At 35.6% G+C, this 23,317-nt stretch overlaps 1 long non-coding RNA gene across 2 annotated transcripts in view; it reads right to left on the bottom strand.

Annotated features, from left to right (window-relative positions):
• Nucleotides 1-200: 200 nt before the first annotated feature.
• Nucleotides 201-23,317, bottom strand: part of LOC138918762 (uncharacterized) — a 159,334-nt gene continuing 136,217 nt past the window's right edge. The window contains exon 3 of one of the 2 annotated variants that reach the window (XR_011428484.1): nt 201-1,600. This is a non-coding gene — a long non-coding RNA (uncharacterized lncRNA). Of the gene's footprint in view, nt 1,601-2,594; nt 3,800-23,317 lie in introns of those variants that run through there. The other variant, XR_011428485.1, reaches the window with a different exon arrangement.

Here is a 23,317-nt window from a genome sequence, read left to right as displayed (position 1 = left end):
AGTACTTAATGCCACTGAACTGTACACTTAAAAATAATAAGATGGTAAATTTTATTTTATTCATATTCTGCAATTAAAAAAATAATGATTAAAAAGGTATATGTAAGGAAATGAAAAAACACATTAGAAGAAAATATTTGTAAAACGTATATCTGATAAAGGACGTGCAACCAGATTACAAAATGAATTCTCACAACTCATTTATTTATTTCTTTACTTTATTGAGGTCATAATAGTGTATATCATGGTGAAATTTCAGTCGTACATTATTATTTGTCAGTCATTATATATATGGGCCCATTTATCCCTTATGCTCATCCCCCAACCCCTTTGCCCTCTGGCATCTACTAATCTGTTCTCCTTAGCTGTGTGTTGTCCATCTTCCACATATGAGTGAAATTATGTGTGTGTCTTTCTCTGTCTGGCATATTTTGCTTAACATAATATCCTCATGGTCCATCCATATTGTTGCAAATGGGATGATTTTTACAACTCAATTTTATGAAAACAATCCAATTAAAATAATGGACAAAAGGTTCCAACAGATACTTCACCAAATATGTACAGATGGTAATTAAAGAAAAGATGTTTGAAGCATTAGTCATTTGGAACATGCAAATTAAAATCACAGTGAAATATCTCTACATATCTACAAAAATGCCTTAAAAACAATGAAAAACCCTGACCTGACAATACCAAGTGTTGACAAGGATCCAAAGCGCTTGGAAATCTTACATAGTTTTTGCAAGAATTTAAATGGTATGGTCACTTTGGAAAGAAGTTTGGCGGTTCCTTACACAGTTAAACATACACTTACCACATGACCCCACTATTCTATGCTGAGAGACATAAAAACCTATGTCCACATTTATGGCTATGTTTGAAAACATTTACAGAAGTTTTATTGATAAATGTCCCATAGTGGAAATGACCCATGTCCTTCAACTGATGAATGATTAAACAGACATGGGACATCCGTGCAACGGAATACTAATCAGCAATAAAAAGGAGCAAATTATTGACACATGCAACAATATGGATAAATCTCAAAAGCATTATGCTTTATGAAAAAATCCAGATACAAAAGTCTAGTGTTGTATGATTCCATGAACGCAATATTCTGGGAAAGGCAAAGTTTAGGAACAGATATCAGATCAATTGTTTCTAAGGACTGAGGGTGGGTTGGGAATTGACTGCAAAAGGGCACGAGGGAATTTTTAGAGGTGACGGAAATGTTTTATATCTTGTTTGTGGAGATGTCTACACAACTGGTTACATACGTCAAAACTCTTTGAAATGAACACTGAGATAGGGTAATTTTTACAAACCGTAAATTATGCTTCAATAAACTTTATTTTAAAATACTAAAAAGCAAGGGGAGGGGAAGCTACTAAGGAAAAAAGATTCTCAAAAAATATTAGGAGGAAACCTGGAGCTTTGTGAATTACACAAGCAGGCAATCGCACAATACCAGACCCCATAAAACAGAGAGATGATAGTGTGATGGTTAAAAATACAGCTCTGAAGCCGATTGCAGGCATTTAGAAGCTGGTGTCCACTCCAAGCGATGTGACCTTGGGCAAGTTGCTGAACTGCTCATCTGTAAAACAGGGATAATAATAATGCCTTCTTCATAGGATTGTTCTGAAGATTAAACTAATAAAACACTTAGAGCAGTGCCTGACATATGGGAAGCACTATGTAAGTGGTTTAAAAAAATATTATGTACTATAATGAATCATTAAGTCACAAATATATCCATTAATTTATTGAATAAAATAAGTAATACAAATCAAAGACGATCCAAAATATTGGGACTTTTTAAAGTAATGGTTTGTTTTGAGAGTGGGAGGAAATGTGTTTAATTTTTTTCTTTTGACAACCAAATGTTTAGAAAGATCGTGATGCATATTTGAGTTACCCTATGTATTTTGATAATCATTATTATTAACAGATGATGTGGTTTTGATTAAAACAATAAATGGAAATGTGTTCAACCAGTTAGTAAGCCAATATTTACTCTTCTTTTCTAGGAGCTTGGCATAAAGCTATGTTCTGGGGATACAGAGATGGGTGAAGTTCCAACACCGCTTTTAATGAGTTCACAGTCTAGTGGGGAAGAAAGATAGGTACACAAATAATTACGGTATGGAAAGTGCTGGAGGATAAGAGGTACACAGTGAAATGGGGGCTCTGGGAGGTCCCGAGATTAAAACAGAAGAGAAAAAAGAAGCTTAAGCCTAAAGTTTAAGGGTTTAAGTTTGCTGGTCACTGGGTGTGGGGTCAACTCTGACTCCTCCTTGAGTGGCCTTGAGGGAGTCATTTAATGCTTTGTCACAGTTTCCTTATCTTGAAATGTGGAACATAACAGTCTATATCATAGGGTTATTGTGAGGATTAAATGAAATAATACATGAAAAGTGCTCAGTAAGTAGACATATCTAGCTTTCAGTAAATGCTACCTATATTATTCTTGTTAGCATTGTTATCGGTACTTCTTGGTTCTCCTATGTAACACATCATGCCATCACTGAACCAAACGTCTCCACAGTTTACAAAGCATTTTCACATGTGATTTTTTTTTTTTTTTTTTTACTGCATCCTCAGTAAATCAAAGTTAGAATGGCAGATTTTATTGTCTTCAATTTACAGATTAAAAAACCCAAGGAGAATGTAACTGTTTCGGTCTATATTAAGACAGAATTTTTCTCATGAAAGCCTGTATTCATTTCACTATATCAGACTGAAAAGATTTTCTTAATTTTTACTATGATGTTGTCCTCATAAGATTTCCTTGATCTGCCATGCAATGCTGCCTAAAACATACATGTATTCACACACACACACACACACACACACACACACTCATAAGACCCCTGTTTATTTTGAATCTATTACATAGCCTGTGGTTCTTTAATATAGCTTTTGATTAATTTGAACTCCTTTTATTCTGGCAAAGTCCATTTTTCCTGTTTTCTATATTTTTAATTTGGTATGTTTCATTATATAAAAATATTTCTGTCAGAAATAACAAGAGTAAAAATAGCAAAATAACTTTGAGCTATAAACTTGAGACTTTATACCTAATTCCATTTCTAAGGGTTAAAAATAAAAGAAATACTTAGAAACAACAAAAAAAGTTCTGTTATTGATTTGTCATGTCTTATGGGCTTTTTAAAAAGAGCCTTTTATTTATTTTTAAATAAAATATCCATGATCCTTGACTAATGAGAAAGGTGAGACAAGCATTGCTCAAGGTTTCTTCTGAGATACCTGGCAGAGAAAAATGTTGCCCACATGAAAAAGCAGCAGGAGGGAGAGGAGGTGAAATACGACATGAGATTAAGCTCTTATATTCTATTAAAATTGATAAGACACAGTTTTGAAGAGACATAGATGCTGTTCATAGCAATTCACTGATTTAGCCAATTTAGTTAACTTAATCAAAATTTTTCCTTTGTAGATTTGATGATACAGCTACTAGCTGTTAAACTTAAGATTTCAGATTTTGATTCTTGCGTAGAATTTTGAAAAAAAGAAAGCCAAGTCGGCATAGAGTAAAAGTAAGCAACAGAAAAATGGTAAAGCCGTTGGTCACTCTGACAATAACTTTCTGTCATTGAAACAGTGAAGATAAGGTACACAGTTAGGTTATTATCATATTTGAAATCCAGACATTCCGCCACTAGGAAAAATATTTGTTGGGAGTGGAAAAATGACTCCATGTGTTCTTAATCAATCATCCAGTTAGCTTCCTGCTGGTAGTTGTGTAGATCCATTACTGTTATGAATATTTTACCTGTGAAATCAAGGAGAAAAGATAATTAAACACACATTAACCAGATCTAGGGGTTTGAGTGTAGCAATCTATTAATCAATATTGATTGAATATTATAATAAGCATCATGAAAGAGATGGTTTTAGCTATGTTTTGAAATATGAATAAGGTGGGGATGATAAGAAAGCAATACAGTAAGGAAGGGATACAAGAGAAGAAATTTCAGCTAAAGGAAATATGACATTTCCACAATTTTCTTAATCACTGTAGAAAATTCTGTCTATTTACCTTTTTTTCAAAATCAAAAAACTGAATATACATGCCTTTTCTCATTGTATCAGATGTTATAAATATGAAACACATAAATATATAATTTTGAAGAGTTACTTCTTAAATGTGGGTTAATCTTAAAATAGCATCAAACAATATTCACTTAGTCACACGTTCAATTCAAAATTCCCACCTACCTCTCACTTCCCACTTCCATTCCATTCATCCAAGTTCTCATTGATTCAACCAATAGTTCTACGCACCTACTATGTGCCTGCCACTGTGCTGGGAATATAAGGTTGAGTAAAACATGACATGAATTCCTCATTTCAGGAAGCTCATAGGCTAATAGCGGAAGCAGAAATTAGTCAAATGATTCTATAAATAACAGAAAATTCATACTTGGGTTTAGTGCTAGAATAAGATGTGTGTGGTGGTGTCAGAGCATACGAAAGAGGGAGGTGACCAGGTCAGAGATGTCAAGGTTTCTTTAGCCAACTGAAAATTGAATTTCAATCTGAAGGATGAGTAGAGATCAATTAGAAGGGGAAAAGCATTACATATGGAAGGCAAGTCATATGCAAAAGTTTGTAGTGAGAGGACATTTGGCAAGAAGGAAGATGACACCACCTATCAAGCAAACCCCAGTCCTTCTCGAGGCCTCATGCTCTACCCCTCTCCCCAAGTCACAGTGCAACAGGCCTGTCCCAGGGGTCTGGCCAAGTGGGAGGGACCCAGTTCTGGCCCAAAGGCTGTGGAGGGGCAGGACCGCCTGAGGCCAGAACAGGAGAGGGAACTATAAATTCAAGGGCTCAAAGTCTATTGCCTTCCAGGAGGCCGAAGGCTGAGAGCAGCGACCTGGACTTCTGGCTCAGGTCCCTGGGGTCTGAATCCCATGTGTGCCAAGGCCCAAGGCTGCAGAAACCCAAATCCGCTGTTGCATTCTCCTCAGGGTCAGTTGCTCCTCCTGGCAGCAGCGAGATGTCTAGGATTCCCCTCAGGAGTCTTTCCTTGCCTGTTCCTCTAGCCTTTCCCTTGAAAAGCTGCCCCAGGAGATTACTCCCTCTTTTTGACCCAGCCCAACTGCCAGCACATTTTAATGGGTGTTTTTTGGTTTTGGACATATATATGCACTCTGATAAAACAGAATGAAAGTTGCAATTCATGGGAGTTCCTGTTCAAAGCTCTGATCCTGTTGGGAGACAAGCAGCTTCTTTCCACTGTTTTATTATAGGAGTGGTTTTTTCTCTGGGGCAAGAAATATACTGGTGTTACTTGACTTTTCAATCTCCTCTTACTGGTGGCCAAAATAAATTACTTTCACAAAGCGTTGCCCTGTGCAGAGCCCATGGTTTTCTGGCTTGCTACAGAGTGATTAGGGACAAATAGGGGGAGAAAAAAAAGCAAAAAACAAACAAGAAAATGAACACTGAAGCCATCATCCTTCTTGTTTCTGGATAGATAGATATGGGTAACTTTTAGCCAAAGGAGATAAAAAGTACACAAGTTAACTACTTAGTTCATTCATCATTAGCTAGATTTTGTTCACTTAAGGCTTTAACCTCTTTCCAAACCCACAATTTTGTCTTAATCCAGCTATGCTTGCTAATAAGTGAAATGCATGCTCTTCCCAGACTTCTACTACATTGATCCTCTGTAGTTGGTACCCGGCAGTGAAAAAGTATGCTTTCCAACGAGTGGATCAAGGTGAGCAAGGAGGAGTTTGTATCAGGTGAAGTTGGTTATTTCTCTCATGGAGTATTACTGGACACCCTCTAGTTTAGCATAATACTCATCGCCAATCCTGTTCTGCCATCTGTGTTTTACGAAGGTAAATATGATCTTACCACTCCCACGGTAAGCCCCTTCCACCATCCCCAGCTTGCACACAGGCACAGGGTGGGTCATATCATTGCCAGAACATGTCCTGCCTTTAAATGACCTTTGAATTTGTCACCCTTTTTGACTCTTGGATTCTCTTTGCCTGGATTGTCCTACTACCAGCCTGGCAATCTAGTCCTCTTCTCAGGAGAGTCCAAATGTCTCTCTAGCGTGAGCCCCTGGCGCGTCTCCCTGGGGGGAATCTTACCCTCTGGGCTCTCATCAATTCCTTTGCCTCCCTGTCCATCCCTCCTCGGTTGACATGGCATTCCAGGAGACCATGAGCCACTGCGACTCAGGCATCCTCTCTCACTTTTTTGTGTACAATGATGAGAGGTGTCTGAGGAAGCCTGGTGCTCAATAAATGCTTTCTGTCAAGCGGCAGAATCGCATCAGTCTTTCGGGCCTTATTCTGACCATTTAGCATGAATAATTTTGCTTGAATTGTTGATTCAAATCAATTAATTTTAAAATGGTTACTTTTACAAGTAGTTGATTTTCATCATTAATTAATTATTACAATGACTGACTAGTTAATGCTTTGGGGGTAAACCCTGATGAACCCTTACCTTCTCATATCTAATTCCTTTACCTAAATCTGAGATTAAGAAATATTTTCATTACCATTGAAATATAACCTTGAACAATTTACTTAACCCCTCTGTGCCTCAGTTTTCTCATCTTTAAAGTGAAGATAGTGACAGTTTCTACCTCCTAGGATTGTTATGAAAATTAACTGGTTAACATTTTCAAAGTTCTTTGAACAGTACCTGGAACAAAGTAACCCCTCTACCAGGGTTTGTTAAGTGAGTATACAAACGAATGAACAAAGCCATTCATTGACAGATATTTCTGAGAAATTCTTCTGAGCTGTAAGAAGTATAAAGGTGAATGCATTCTCAATGTTTTGCTCATGCTTTAATAGATCACTTTCATACTACCCATATTTATTCAATCCAGCTATAGAAACACTACTTCCTCTCTAGGCTTCACCATTCTAGGTACAGAGAGAGACTCCCTGGCTTCATATTTCTCTCCCAAATACATCATACTCCTGGGCCTAGTGGTGAGTTAGGTGTTTTCTTTGATGCTCATTGCCACTTTTGACCATTGTTTCTCCCCTTTTGCTTAAAACAAAGTTTTAAAGCTTATGCCGTCAAAGAATACTACCATATTCCCTTCCTCTTACTGCAGTTATCTACAGGGCCCTGATCCCTGATAGCGCTTCCTCAACAACATTGGTTAAATATTACTTCCTGCCCTGGGCTTCCTGACAGAGTGGTGTGGAAACCCACTGGGGTATTCTGATGCCTGGGCAAATCTAAATTGTGAGAGAGTTAACACCTGAGAGGGCAACAGTTGACCAATAGGGAACGGCTGCTGGTGAATAGATGCTCCTGCTTTCATTCCACGAACCTTCTAAATCATATTTGACACAGCATCTCAAAGTGTCCACTGCATCATCAAACTACAGTTGCCCATGATGGTAACTTCTTGGTAATTCAATCTTGTATTCACTTTACCTCCTTCCTTGGCATCTCTTTCTAAAATAAACTGCCTGCACTCAAGCCCTTGTCTCAGGTTCTAGTTTCTGGACAGAACCCAGGCTAATGCAATTTTCCTGCAAAACAAAGTTCCAAAATATTCTCTGGCATATAATAGGCACTTAATAAATATTTGCAAAATAAATGAATTGGAGAATCCATTATAAAAGCAAGAATTTGTATTACCTATTTTAAGATAAGTTTTATGAGATCAAATTTGTCTCGTTTATATCATCTCCTACTGTCTCATTTATAATTATATATCAAATACCAGAAATACAGTGTCCTGGGAGTCAATAATCTTTTTAATCCTTTCTTTTCAAATTGACTAAAAGGATCATGGGATGTTTGTAATCATAGCTTTAGAATACCTTCTATTTTAATGGAAAAAAAGGATGAATTACAGTATGAAAAATTTCATTAGTGCCTTCTACTAAAACCTACTCCATTGGAAGATTAATAACATCTTGCAGTTTAACTCTAAAACTCAAGAAACTCTTTTAATTTGCACTTTAAGTAAGTTCTCTTCCTTCAGAACAATGTTTATAGTCATTGAATTTCAACAAGCTACTCAATGGGTAAAATTCAAACCAAATAGTAGGAATAAGAAATAAATGACTTCATATATCTTGGCAAAAGTAAGGTAAGGGACCACAGTTAAAGTGGTTTATAGTGATCCTTATTCCACATTTATTTTCTTTTCTCAGCAGTAAAAAGTAAATTCTTTATTCCTTAAGGCACTTCTGGCTGGTGGCAGCTGACATGAGGATCATCATTTCCTCGTTCTAGTTTGGTTAAACTAGGCTTATACTGTAGACATAGAAATATAGGCACAGTGATTAAGTGTACAGAGCAGTCAGTGCATGACATTTCATACAGCCCAACTTCTTCCCTTAACCCATTTGCTAAGCTTGCAACTTCGTCAGTTTCTATAGGCATCCTTCTATAAGTTTGTAAGCTCTCTATATAACAAAGGATAACAAATCCACTTGGATTCACCTTTCTAGCATTCAAACTAATTTTTACAACAGCAGGTGTCTTCTTTTGGCTTATTGAGAGTGTTTGGGAACAAAAGACAGAAAAAAGTTACTCTTCTGAATACGCAATGATAGTGGCTGAAGTCTCAGTTCAAATTTCTCCGTGAAAATGTTACTGAGATTTTTTTTTTTGAGGAAGATTAGCCCTGAGCTAACATCTGCTGCCAATTCTTCTCTTTTTGCTGAGGAAGATGGGCCCTGAGCTAACATCCGGGCCCATCTTCCTCTATTCTACATGTGGGATGCCTGCCACAGCATGGCTTGATAAACGATGCATAGTTCCGCATCCGAGATCCAAACCGGCAAACCCTGGGCCGCCGAAGCAGACCGTGCAAACTTAACCACGGTGCCACCAGGCTGGCCCCAAAATGTTACTGCAATTTTGCTGGCTGTTTTACATTTGTGACAGTTCTAAGATAAACTCTTCTAGTATCTATGAAAATTTTAGCTCTTGCCATCTCATAGACTGAGTTGAAACAGGCAAACTGGGGTAAACTGAAGCAACTACTACTGACTCTCAGTGCACGAGTGTTTCTGTAGCTTACTCTAGGGTTTCTTAAAGCCTGGCTTTGACCTATTTGAATTCACTGAGATTTCAGAAGTCAGTTTTTGATTCTGGTGGTTTCCTAATCCTAGTTATCCAATAAAAAAGTCTGGGTTTTTTTGTTTCTGTTTTTAAGGATTAAGAGAGTAGCGAATGTTAAAATTTACCTTTAAAGTAGTTCTTAAATCACGTATGTCTAATTTATGTCCTTTGAAACTGTGTAAGAGGTAAACTAACACATATTTTCAATAATCTATTATTTCAGTTCTGTACACTGTACATTGAAGTGTCTTGTCAATCATGAAGATAAAATTAGGTGTTATAAGAGAACAGACCACCTTATATAGTTAGGTGATCTTATTTCATGAATGATTAAGTACTCTGTTTTAATGAAAAACAAAATAGTACCTTTGAAAATGTTTAGAAATATTTTATAAAATATTGATAAATAATAAATGGCATTGCAGAACTCTTTTGTTTTCAATATATTTTCCCGTATATTAATGATTTTGAACCATCCAGTGATCCTTTTGGAAAGCTAGGACAAATGGATTTCGCCCCATCACATAAACTACAGAAGCTAGCCAGTTCGGATCTCTTAATCAAGTTGCTCAAGGCACAGTTTGTAAGTGATTGAGTCTAAGCTTAGACTCAGGTTATTTTTAAATTTTTAAATAAACCAAATACAAAAAGAATGAAAGGATAGCTGCTTGCTTAATGGAAACCCAGTCTTCGTTTCCCATAAAACATTTAAAATGAAAGCATAACATATTAATAGTCATTATTATAACATTGTAATCATGAATAATGACAAAATGTAGCATAAACTATTAATCAAATCTTATGAGAATAATGTAGGATGGATTATCCAAATTAGTAAAAACTACTTTTTTTCCTACCATGTGTCTATTGCTGTCATTCTAAAAGACACGATAAAAACTTTTAAACTCCTGATATAGACAGAAGTATTTGGAACCATTTTGAATAGTGTTGTCGCAATAGTACACACTTGAGTATAAAAATAAGTATAAGTTTTTTAATATAACCAAATTTATCTTGACATTACCATTTCAATTACCAGGTGAAATGTTTCCATTTTTTAATTCAAGATTACAAAATCACTGCTGCCATTAGGTTTAGTGTATTCACATTTTAAATTCAATCAATCCAATATTTTTCCTCTCTCCTATCTTCTTCCTCCCTTCTTCCTAGGGATATTTTAAATTTCTAGATGCTTACTTACTTACTTACGAATTGAGCAAAGGGCCATGGCTTTGCATGACTTTTTCTGGCCACACTGGCTTCAGCTTCATGGTGGTGGTCCCACTTGATTTTAGCTGTCATCCCGTGTTGGTAAACATCAACGATAGCCTCAGTTGTTCCATAGCCTCTGCTCTGTCAGTCTACATTTATAATATTGTTCAAATCCCAGCTCTTGACCTCTTGTTGTTTGCCAACACTTCAGAGTCCCACTTGAAAATTAAACCAAGGCTACTTCAGCTTGTGATAAACCTCTAAACTTCCTTGGTTCTTTTAGCTTTGTTTAATCTCTCTTCTGATGATGTGATGACCTCTCAGGAACTCAAAAATGCCTAAATTACAGCCGTATTCCCTACAATGCTGTGCTTCCTTCAGGTTGGTCAAAATCTTCTTTCTCTTTGGAAAGGTAAGTAATTTTTTAATTGTCATATATTCTGCCCTATTACGTAGCTTATGTTTTGTAATTCACACCCTCAGTCACATACCTTCAGTTTTACTCATCTGTCAGGAAGTTTCAGTAGAGATTTTTCTTTATCAAGGACCATCAAAAGCCATGGCTTTCATGACAATTCTTCCTTCAAGAGTATGTCTACCTTCCTTTAAGGAAAGAGCATACAAAAATTGGCTATCTCTAAACTAGAAGGAAGAACAGTGGACCAAAAGATGCTTCAAGAGGACAGTGAATGAGAAGAAGGGAAAACACCTCAATTAAAGCCCCAATATATTAGCTCTCTTCATATATTCTTTTTCCTCTTATTGTTTAGAAATTTATTTTATATGTTGATAGTAGTGCAACTGTTACATTCTTCTTTAAACAAATGTTTACTGAACACTTGCAAAGTCAAGATGCCATGCTAGATGTTTTTGGTTTCAGCATGAAGACCACACAATCTCGATGTTCAAGGTCCTCACAAATTAATTAGAGGTAGCCACATAGACAGACAATTAGAGTATAACAGATAGAAGGCTGTAACAACGAATAGAATACTGTGAATAGAGTGTTCAACTCAATCTAGAAAATTCCAAAGAAGCTTCATAGAGTTGGTCATTTGATCTACCTTAAGAGATGAACAGGAATTTCAGAGGTGTGTCAGGGTAGAGTGAGAGAAATAATTACAGAGATTAATGGACAAGGTCACTATCGTATAATTGGAATTTCTGTTATTCCCATAGGAAATTTTGCACGTTATCAGGGACACAACAACTTTACTCTAGTATTAGAAATCTCTGAATCAGAAAGAAATCAATGAGTAAATTGCCCTAGGTAATCCTAAAACACAATTTTTGATACTTTGCATTTCTTGGCTAGGAAGAACTGATCAACTGTTTGGATCTGCTCCAGAATTAGTTGGTCAATTCAGTCAAATTGGCCGTCAGATTAACTGATGGGTTAAATCAATTGTCTTTATCATGTTGAGTAATAAATAGAAAATATCAAATTATGTTTTATTGTAAAGGCAGAAATTTGTTCTCAAGTTATATGTTCCTTAATTAAGATATGCCTATAGATTTCTTAAAAACATGAAATATTTACATTTTATATAGCACTTTCAATTGAGTTTTTACAATATTGAAATGTTGGTGAGGAAAATGTCTTTGACTCCACTTTACTGATGGAAAGATTAAGGCATATCAGGGTGAAGTGACGGTTGACTGTAGTACTAATAAATGACATAAGTAGAACTTGAACCCAAGGGTTATTGAGTCCAAATACAGTATCTTTTCCATCTAGTTAATGCAGAGGAGTGGAATGTTGTATGGAGAAAATTTTAGAGCCATCAATAATTAAAAGATATTCTGAGTCATGGGGCCCACCCAGTAGCATAGCAGTTAAGTTCGCTTCTGATCCCTGGCGTGGACCTGCACACCACTTGGCAAGCCATGCTGTGGCAGGCATCCCACATATAAAACAGAGGAAGATGGGCACTAATGTCAGCTCAGGGCCAATCTTGCTCAGCAGAAAGAGGAGGATTGGCAGCAGATGTTAGGTCTTTTTTTCCTCAAAGAAAAAAAGATATTCTGAGTCATGAAGAATTGTCATTTCACCACAGAAACTTTTCCCTACCTTAATGATTAGAGTGGGGATAGTATTTCTAGCTTTATAGTTGAGAAATAGTTAAGGCAGACAGATGACCTTGCACAACATTATTGGAAATAAGGTATTATCAAGAAAAATATGTCATCAATCATTATCTTGAAGCTCCTCTAAAATTAACTAGACAAATACTAATAGGCTGTCATGTGAGCTTCATTATAATATTAGCTGGGTAGTATAGAATTCTAAGGCTCATATTCTCTCCTGTTTAACCAGTTGAACAAGAGTATTTGTTAAAGTACATAGAGCATGACTGGTACTGTTGGAGATGGAAAAGAATGAAATACGAATTTTTTATTTGAACTGTTTTCTTTCCTTCCTTCTTTCCATCCTGTCACAAGCATTCATTGAATGCTCACTCTCTACTGAGCACTATTGCATGAATATTAACAGCAAACAATGTCTAAAATATGGCCTCCCTCCTGGCAAAGCTCACAGTCTAGTGATGGAGATATAATTTTCACATTAAAAAAGTAGATAATTACATTCTGACCTGTAGGTTTCTAACTAGAATTGAACAGTCATAGAATATGGAAAAGAGTTGATCAGTTAATTTGTTAATTGAATTTGAGGAGAACTTGCAACTCAAATTTTTATGGCTAAGTGAGAGAAGTAAACCTGGTGAAATTGTGATGCGCTGGAGAGCAAGGTCCTCTCTAGCCATGTTTCTCACCCCTTGCATTGTAGAAGACTATTGCTATGCAGAAATTCAAGTTCAGCACTGCCAAAGTACCCCACCTCTCTTTTTCCAGTAATCTGCAAATTAAAGTTGTTATGTGAAATCTCCCAATTTTTAAAGATGGCAAACAAATCAGATTTTAGAAAAGATCATGTGGACAAAATAAAATAATCATGGCCATCAGTTTGCAAATCCCGTTTTTAAAAAATTGGCATAAGCATAGGAATTAAAACACAAGATAACATTTTTCAAGAAGACCACTTATAACAAGTTTGATCAAAACTGAACTCATCTCTGGACCTAGGAAAATTGCTAAACTATTAATTGAGAAGTAAAACAATAAAAAGTAGACAAGAGGGAAATGAGTTGAGGAAAGAAGGGAAGAAACTGATAATGGAAGCGAGGAGAGGAAAAAAATCCCTTTGCTCATAGACTTTGTGATGGCTACATTTTTCACCCTCAAATTTATTAAAAGAGGAAAAACATTTGTGTTAATTTTTTTAATGAGTCATTTAAAGAAATACCCTCAACTTGCCTTTTCTTACGAGTGGTTAACAGATGTTCCTGCAAGTTAGTGAGTTTACTCAAGTGTCAGAGGCTGGACATTTGTGTATAAAATCTCTCTTTAGTCAAAAAGAAGCAAATTAGAAGAATCTCTTACCAGTGTAAATATTTCAGTCTGTAATAAGCTCCATAATGCCGAGGCATAAAATGCTTGGCCAGAACACATTAACTTGTTCTCTCTGATTTCAGTAACAGTAGTATGTTCCCTTTTGAGTTTGAAATAACAAATCACACTTAGCACAAAAATTCTCTAAATGTAGGAATCATTGTAAACTCTGCCTCTTTAGCATGTGAGCCTCATTCCTAAGTAGTTAAATGACAGACTATTAACTTTGTTTTCTACTTCCTTTGAGTCATGACTTGACTTTCAAAACATTTTGGTCAAGCAGCCTGAAAGTCTCCTTGCAGAAGAAACATCTTGGAATCATGTACTTCTCTCTCTTTACATTTCCGCTTCAGGGCAGGGCACACACAAGTGACCCTGGCTTTTGACAAACCTTAGCTGAACAAAATGTAACAAGCCCTGTCTGTTTTGAGTAGAATTTTCTATTCTGACAGATACAGCTCAGGAGCATTTGATGTCTGCTTGCTGGTCATAGATAATGGTGCATCTTGGGACCATTGTCATTCCTGTCAATAAGAAGGCCTGGGGGGACATGCAACAAAGCTACCTTTTGATTCACCGTTTTTCTTTCCTTCCCAAGACATTTGTAAGCCTGTGGTCAGCCAGGTCATTTTATTTTATCTTGATGTGCCTTGATAATAGCATGATGTCTACAAAAAATTTGACAGGCCATCGATGTCTGTTTCTCTGACTCCTATGTTGTTTTTCGGTCCTTCTCAATGTCAAGCATACTTTGAAAGCTACTGATTATGTTGGTTGGGACTGTACTTGACAAGACATCTATTCTTTGATAAAATTAAACTCATGGGAGTTGATCTTGAAATTTAAAGTAATTTTTTGAGCAACGCAAGAGACTGTCAGGCTACTGCTGGACTCAAGAAACAGTTGAAAAACTGTGCATTCTTTTTAATTCAGATAAACACTGTTTTTTCAGTATGAATTTTGAAGACTGGAACAAGACGAAAATGGTAAGTGAAAAAAGGACCTGTTATGACTGTGTCACATTAAAGTGAAATCTGCTCTCCTATTTATTGATTTAGTAAATTCTGGGACCATTACGGATAATATAACGTGCAAGAACGTCTATATATGAAAAGAGGAGTTTACATATAGGTCAATCTTTGAGAAGAGACTGGCCATTGCTTTCTATTCTAAAAAAACTAGTTGAAAACATGTTAAGAAATTATATATGTGTATGTGTATGTGTGTGTGTATACACATGTGGTATGTATATGTGTGTGTGTGTGTATGTATAGGTGTTTGTGTGTGTATATATACACTCACACACAAATACATATATATACACATATGCAAATAAAGACATGTATAATGAAATCCATGTTATGGAGTATATGTTATGAAATAAAGAAAAATATCAGTTTATAATGTGAATATCAAAGTGAATATGCAAATGTCACAATGGCCTCTCTTCAAAGATAATATCTTATTATATGGTTTTGGAAGGGTTTTCACATCTTGTTTCGGGTCAGATTCTCTGGGTGTCATTCCCTTCACTTTATAGATAAGTAAACAAAGCCTTGGAAAACTTGTGTGAGTTTTCCCATTGACACATAGAAATTGACAGAGCTGAGAAATAAAACCAAGCACTTTGCATCAAATCCAAGATTCTTTCCATCACAACATAATAATGTGTGTAAAGTTCTTGGCACATAGTAAGAGCTCAAAAAATATCAACTTGCATTATCAGAATTATTTAGCATATGTTGAGAAATTCCTGTAGCTCACTGAGTTATTTCATATCTCCTAGTGGGAATGAGAAAATTTTCTTTTTATTAAATATAGTGAGAAAAATTATTTATTCATATACGAAAAGCAGTTTTTAGCACAATCACGTCAAGATATTCTAGCATAATAGTTAACGAACAAAAATGAAATCTAAATAATTAGCTTGGAAGTAGATGTTTGCTTAGGTTGCTGATAAAGGAAAAGTACATTATCGATAATCATTTCAAATGCTAGTTGATTCTTTGTCTTTATATGGTACCACGGCCTTTGGAGAATAACCAGAAAACTATACCTGGATGTTAAATATATTTTTATTTTAAAAAATAAAATATATTTTAAAATAACATCAAAGGGTATTTTATGTACCTCCTTTCCAAATGTGAGATACTTCTTGTCTGATTCTTTCTGCTACTTTGTCTTAATCAAAGCTACTGAACTTCTCAAATCATCATGTTCTACTGAAGGGTCCCCGTGTATCTCTGACTGAGTACTGATCTGTTCCTGCGTGAGAAGAATCTACAGGAAAGAACCACCAGAATGGAGGAGACAGACACTTCTTGAAGAACAGGTAATGATCCCGCAAACCAGCATACCAAAATCTTGTAATAAATGAGACAATTAGAATCCTCAGAATATCACCTTAGTAGTGGGGCAAAATTGGTCATGGATCAAAGGCTTCCCTGGGCTTTCCCTAGAAACTTAAAATCAAGCCTCCAAAGGATCCAACTTACTCTAAGAACTTAACTGAGTGACAAAACAAAAGTAAGCACTATTTTAAAAAATACAATGAAAGCCAATAACCAACAACGTAAAATTTAAAATGTGTGGGTTTATCTCAGGAATCTAAGATAGATTTAAAATTCAAAAATCAAATAAATGATTTCATTTTATTAACAGATTAAAATGAAAAAAGGAAGTATATAATTATCTCAATAGGTAGAGAAAAGGCATTTGAAAAAATTCAGCATTCATTCAAGTTCAATTTAAAAATTTATTATATTTCTATATACTAATAATAATAAATTTGAAATTGAAATTAAAAGTACTGTCTTCAATAGCATGAAAAATATTCAATACTTGGGGGTAAAGTTAACAAATTATAAGATCTATATTATGAAAATTATGTAAAAATGCTGGAAGAAATTAAATAAAAGCTAAACAGAGAAAGATGCTATGTTTATAGAGCAGAAGAATCATCATTATTAAGATGTAAGTGATCTATAGATTTAATTAATCTATAGATGTAATTTATACAGTCAACATGATCCCTTTCATTTCTCATCAGTTTTCTTCTTTTGGTAGAAATTAACAAGATGATTCTAAAAGGCAAAGAATCTAGAATAGGCAACATAATTTTGAAAAAAAGAACAAAATTGGAGGAATTAGACTACTTGATTTCAAGACATAAAGCTACAATAACCAAGGGAGTGTGGTATTGACATAGACATATAGGTTAATGAAACAGAATATAGATTTTATACATAGATGCTCAGTTGATTTTCAATGTTGGTGCTAAGATAATTCAATGGGAGAAATTTAGCCTAAGTGATACTTTTCCTGAGTTCATTCTGTTTCAGTTTTCAGATTCAGACTAATTCCCCCCCACTAATTCCAAAGACTTTCTAGGGATCTGCAGCTGAGAAAATCGTCCCATGTGGACCTCTCTTTGCAGCTCTTAGATTTGACTTTCTCCCACTCTGCAAAGTCATTTACTGTTTTCCGCTCTGTCATGAGATATTTGAGTTAAATGGTTAAAGATTGTCCCCTCACTTAGACAAATTTACATTTTCATTTCTCTTTCTTGTTCTTCTTGCAGTTTTGGAACGAGTTTTGAAAGAAGGAAAGGAAAGGGGAAAAAAAGCGTTTCTAACATATTGAGATGTATTTTTATTCCTAATCCTACTTTGTCTATGCATTCCACACTATAATTCAATTTAGAGTTAAATATTTTTACCTATATAGTGGAAGATGATATCAGGGTATTTTTACACTCTTTAGAGCTAAGCTGCTCTGGATTTCTCCAAATCAGCACATATTCTATTTTTGTTTTTTCTTTAAAATAGTCACTATAATAGTCAGGGCTTATCGAGTATCTATAGTATTCCAGACAGTGGTCTATGGACTTAACAGACAGCAACACTTATGTTATTTGGAGGTGAGTAATATTTCAGTTTAACTGAAAAAGTTAAAGAAAACTGAGACAGGGAGAGCTTAAATAACTTTCCCAAGAGAATATAGCTTGTAAATAATGGTGCTATAATTTGAACCCAGGTAGTTTGACTCTAGGTTCTGCATCTTTTAACTACTATTCTATACAATATAGTGGAAATGAGAAGTAAGACACAATCATTTACACACAGACACATGCCACGCACACACAGAATTCAATTTTCATTGTGTTTTCTCTTCTTTCCTTTCTGACATCCTACTCAGAAACCAAAATCAGAATTTATAGGAAACTTTGGGAAAAAATAAACAGAATATTTGAGTAAATTATATTCATATACCATACAGGCTAATCTTGTCTCTGTAGAGTGTAAGAATCAGTTATGAGGATCTCGAACTCTGATGAAACACTGCACTGCCCAAGGAGAGAAGTTACTGCATGGCACTTAAATTTGCTGAAGACAAGAGAACTTGCCACTTCCTCAGATAATCTAGTTATCTTGGTTGATTAGACTAGAATATGGTCCTGATGTTTTTAACAGAGGCTTCTTCCTTTCCCTCCCTCCCACTCTTCCTTCCCTCCTTTTTTCCTTCCTACCTTCTTTCCTCCTTTCCTCCCTTCCTTTTTCCTTTCCTTCTTTCCCTCCTTCTGTAAAGCATAATTGGCTTCCTGCAAATGCTGGAGATAAATTAATAAAACAGGCACAGTCCCTGATGTCATGAAGCTGTGTGGCGAGAGAAGGTAGATAACTAAGCAGTACACACTTACTTGCGTAATTACTAAAGTGGTACATCCTACAAAGGAAAAGTACAGGTACTATGAGAGTGCAAAACCCATTGGCTAACCCAGTCTTGATGACCAGGGAAGGCCTGCCCAAGAAAGTGATACATACAACAAAAAATGAAAGATGAGAAGAAAATTCTCCTTTTGTGGATTTTTGAGAAATTCCTGGATCCATACAACATAAGTCAAGCAAAATGTTTAAGTGGCTTTATGTTCTTTAACACAGAGTTTATTTCTTACCCCATTTAAAAAAAATCAATCATTCTTTAAGCTAACATAAGGACTTGTTATGTCTGTCAACAGTCATGCAAATAAACTGTTATCTATACCCAAACTTTCAGATCGGCAGCCCTGCTATCCAGATACAAGTTATATATGTTGCATAAGTTTCCGTATTTGCCAACAACACTAGCCCTATTTCTTTATCATCAATCTATTCACATTGTACTAGCAGGGTCATTATTTTCACTCCTCTTTAAAGGACAGAAACAAGAGAGTAGTAAACTTGGGAAAGAACAATGAATTGAGATGGAGAAGATCCAGAAGTCAGGGAATGCAAACCAACCCTGTTTCTTTGCATTTTCGTAGTGCCATGACTCTCAGAACAGGCATAGCTCATTTCACAGTTTTCCTCACTAATTTAAGCTTTCACTTTGGGGCCTTCAACCCTGGCACGACACTCACTTAGGCCTGGTCTTCTTAGAACAGAGGTTCAGGTTCCCTATGTTTTTCTAAGCCTCTCAGATCTTTTATTCGCAGGGCATACTCTATGGTTATCTCCTTGAGTTCCTAGTTGTTTCTTCCACACGTCTTGAGACCCCACACCATGTTTACCTCCCCTCTTAGGACATGCCTCATGTGCCAGTGCTTCACAATGGTTGTTTGTCTTTTGCAAGGTATAGTTATCTAACAAATGAATCCGAGTTGATAGGTTAGTATGAGTAGACTGGGGTTAAGTCAACTGTGTCTTTTAGCAGTAGGCTTCTGCTTAGTTTGTTTCTGTAAAATATTGCCAGATTCTGAGTTCCATAAAAATACAATGATTGTATGTATATCTAAATCTATATTTTTATTGCTTTTTTATCTATTAATATATATAGTCTTTTATTGCTAATATTTTCCATTTTATCTGGTAGTGCCCATCCATATTATCTTTGGATAACTCCAGAATATACATATGATAAAGGAAAAAGAAGTGTAAAGGATCACATATTTATTCAAAATTGTACAGGATGACATCTCAAAGCCCCCATTAAACTGGTACTTGGGAAATATCTATAACCCTTTTCTCATCAGTCATCTCCTTGGTGTTATCTCTGATACTGGTTCTCATTAATTCTTACTGAGTATTTGAAAGCATTTCTGTCTACAATCTGGTCTAAACTTTAGTCTCTAGCCTCATCTCTTAGGGCTTTTTCTTATATACAATATGCTACGGTTTCTCAACAATTTAGCATATGTAAACGATTTAATGGATGTTTGGCAAAAAACCCCCACCAATTTTATCCAAATTAAAAAAGAGTTTATTATGATGTAAACTTATCAAAGTAAAGCATGATGTTATATCATAGTCTTATTATAAATAGTATTAATTATTAAATATCAGGAGTGGGATTATTTGGCTTTCAGTCTTTCACAAAGCTATCTACATCTGGCCTGTTGACAGCCGGGCCATTTGTCCTTGTCCACATCCAGTTGGTTTCTTTTATCACTTAGTGTTTTTACTCAACAAAGCAGCTTTAACTCATAACTATAATTCTTCAGTAACTAATCAGTTAAGTCAACAAAAACATTTATTGAACACCTATTATTTCTTAGAAACATTCTAGATACTTGAGTACATCAGGTCCACAGAATATAGCAGACAAAATTCCTAATCTTTGATGAACTGATATGCTAAAAGGGGAAGACAGGCAATAAATGATCTATATAACTGGTATGTAGATTATCTAGTACACAAGAAAGTGATAAGCGCTATAAAATGATAGAACAGAGTAAGAGGGATAGTGAGACAATGAGATGGGAATTTCAAGGCAGTCTTCTTTGAGAAGGTGAGATATAAACACAGCCTTGAAGGAGGTAAGAGATTTAGGCAAATGGCTATCTGGAGAAAGAATGTTCCAAGCAAAAGGAACAACCAGAGTAAAGGCTTAGGGTTGACAGGTCCAAAAAACATTAAGGAGGAGGCCAGCTCTGTGATCAAGTGGTTAAAGTTCTGTGAGCTCCACTTGGCCAGCCTGGAGTTTGCAGGTTTGGACCCTAGGTGCAGACCTACTCCACTTGTTGGCCATGCTGTGGAGGCATCCAACGTATAAAGTAGAGGAAGATTGGCACAAATGTTAGCTCAGGGCTAATCTTCCTCAGAAAAAAAGGAGGATTGGCAATAGATGTTAGCTCATGGTGAATCTTCCTCACACACATACGAAAAGAACATTAATGAGACAATTGAGACTGGATCAAAGTGAGAATGGGGAAAATGATAAGAAGATGGGCATGTGGATAACACATAGCGTTCTCACCAAAGGCTATTTTCAATGAAGTAATAAATAGTAAATCAAGTGGCATATCATTCACACTTTCAAGATTTGGTGATGGAACACAACACTGATAAAAATCACAATTAACATGTAATTGATATGAAAATACCTATATTGAGAGAACTTGTATCCTCTTGGCTGTATGTTTTTCAAGTTGAAAAAATACTACAAAACATTTAGTAAATGGACAACCTTTTAGAGCAGTACAGACTAGAGAAAGATAGTAAAGAATGAACTCAATATACTATTTAGTTCCATTCAGTACTGGACAGCATCTCTTCATTTTCTGTGGTCACATTTTCAATAATACATAACTAATTTATTTTTCCCAGCAGGTAAAGAGCATCATTAAGTGATGGTACAGGTAAAAAACCCAGTGATTGAAACTTGCATCATAATCCTAAGGAATACTGATAGCTAATCCTCAAGTTAAAAACCATACTGGGTCAAGAAAACAATAACTTCATGCTATTCAAGATATTCATTATATCTATTGGAGCTTTCTTCTTGCAATCATAGTAGGTAGTTTTTCTGCCATTTTCAGTGCCTTGAAAGGACATATTTTCATTTCATTCCTAATGCATAACTTTCCCCTCAAAATAGTATACTTCAGCCTGAAAAATAAAGATACTCCTGCCCAAAAAGTGTGTATAATTGTAGACGATTGTGCCGTTTTGCAGAACTACAAGACTGTACATAGTCTCAGTTTTCAAAATTCTATTCAACATGGAATCAAGAGTTTCAGGTATATTGTTGGATGGCAGCTGATCTCTGCAAATAAAATGATTTAGGAATCATCATTCATGTGCAAACGTTTATTTACTTAACAAGCCCTTTCTTGTCATATACTTCAGCGGTCCATGAGTCCTAATCCCAAAGCACTTTTTGAAATCCATGTGACAACTAAGAAAACTGACTTATTATAAACCAAATATTCGTTTTCCTACAGCATAACTTTTAGTGGTGAACAAGACAGAGACCGTCTTGCTCAGGATTACATGTCCCCTGCATGCTTTCATACACTGAACCTCAGTTTTTTCCTCCAGCTGTAAAGCAAGATGTTTGATTGGACACAGCCATGATAATAATTGTTCTTTCATACTATATTCCATTGAAATGATACATTACCCGCCAAAAGGGGCATGTGACCGAGAAAATTTTGCCAATGTCTCATTCTGTCTTCTTTCCTAGAATAATTTTGTCTTTAACTTATTGCTCATTTATGAGAGATCCCTGTGCTGTTAAACAAGCAAACAAACAAACAAACAAATGAAAAGTGAATGCATGGAAGGCTTCCTGTCCAAGTTTCATAGCACACAAGACAGTAAGTGTTAGAGACTGGTGGGCTGATGGTCCAATAAAATCTCATTTTTCCAATACATATCATCACAATCCCAACCTTACTTTTCCATTCCAGGTTTTTGAGCAATTCATCATACTTGCAGAGTTAGTTGTTTTAGTACCTACTAGATTTCTATTGCTTGCTGATGCCAGTGTCCTATTCGTGATATGCTTTCTTCTATTTACTATTTTTTCCCCACTTTTAGATCTCAATTTACCATTTTGAATCATTGATTCATTTTGCTTAATTGATGATGCAAAATAGCAAAATATGATAGGCATGCCTTATCTGTGGTTTTGCTTTCCATGGTTTCATTTACCACATTCAACCGCTGTCTGAAAAGAAAGACTACGTCACAATGCCTACCTCATTCACCTCACTTCATCTCATCATGTAGGCATTGTGTCATCTCCTATCACAAGAAGAAGAAGCGTGAATACAGTACAACAAGATATTTTGAGAGACAGAGTACCCACATTCACGTAACTTTTATTACAGTATATTGTTATTGTTCTATTTCATCATTTGTTGTTGTTAATCTCTTATTGTGCAAAATTTATAAACTAAACTTTACCATAGAAATGTATGTACAGGAAAAAGCATAGTATGTATAGGGTTTGGTACTATCCATGGTTTTAAGGCATCCACTGGATGTATTGGAATATATCCCCTGTGGATAAAGGGGGACTACTATAATAAGAAAAAAAATTTAACAAATCTAACAATAATATAGAGATGACACGAAACTATTTCATTTAAAAGAAATTGAACCCTATTCACTAAATGTCGGTTGAAAGCATAAACTTTGCAGAACCTGACAACCCTTAAAAATACAAATATTATTAAGAACTACTGAAGTTTCTACAGAAAACAAACTTCATTCTGCACTTGTGACATTACATGCATTTCACTGAACTTTTAAATTTCCAAGAAAATTTAGCATCACTTGAGAGGCCAATGGGAATT

Source organism: Equus caballus, chromosome 18, assembly GCF_041296265.1.
Source record: "Equus caballus isolate H_3958 breed thoroughbred chromosome 18, TB-T2T, whole genome shotgun sequence".
Lineage (NCBI taxonomy): Eukaryota > Metazoa > Chordata > Mammalia > Perissodactyla > Equidae > Equus > Equus caballus.
The sequence above is the reverse complement of the archived record's forward strand: the minus strand, read 5'-3'. Positions and strand labels throughout refer to the sequence as shown.